General features: G+C 65.7%; 1 protein-coding gene across 1 annotated transcript in view; it reads left to right on the forward strand.

Annotated features, from left to right (window-relative positions):
• Positions 1-248: 248 nt before the first annotated feature.
• Positions 249-312, forward strand: part of GABPA (GA binding protein transcription factor subunit alpha) — a 26,825-nt gene continuing 26,761 nt past the window's right edge. Inside the window, 1 exon segment of the mRNA XM_031060970.1 lies at positions 249-270. The gene's annotated coding sequence lies outside the window, so the exon portion shown is untranslated.

The raw sequence follows: 312 nt of genomic DNA on the forward strand, positions 1-312 counted from the left end.
TGTTTCCGTTTCTCTCCCGGCGGCTCCGCGGTCCCATTTCCGTTTCGGGTTCAAACAACGACGCGGAGGCGCCGCGGGAAGCGGGGCCCACGGGGAGGTGGCGCCTGGGCGGCCGCGGGGAAGGGCCCTGGGATCAGGGATCGAGGGCTCCCGCCGCGGGGATCGCGAGGCCTCGCCGGCGCCTGGAAACTTATCCCCGCTTGTAAAAACCCTGTTTTGGCCGAACACGTAACAGGATGTGTGGCGTCTTGTGGCTCTCCATTTGCAGTGGTGAGAGGCCCCTCGAGTGATGTGTCCAGTTCTGGGCCACTC

This window comes from Geospiza fortis, unplaced genomic scaffold, assembly GCF_000277835.1.
Source record: "Geospiza fortis unplaced genomic scaffold, GeoFor_1.0 scaffold154, whole genome shotgun sequence".
Classification (NCBI taxonomy): Eukaryota; Metazoa; Chordata; class Aves; order Passeriformes; family Thraupidae; genus Geospiza; species Geospiza fortis.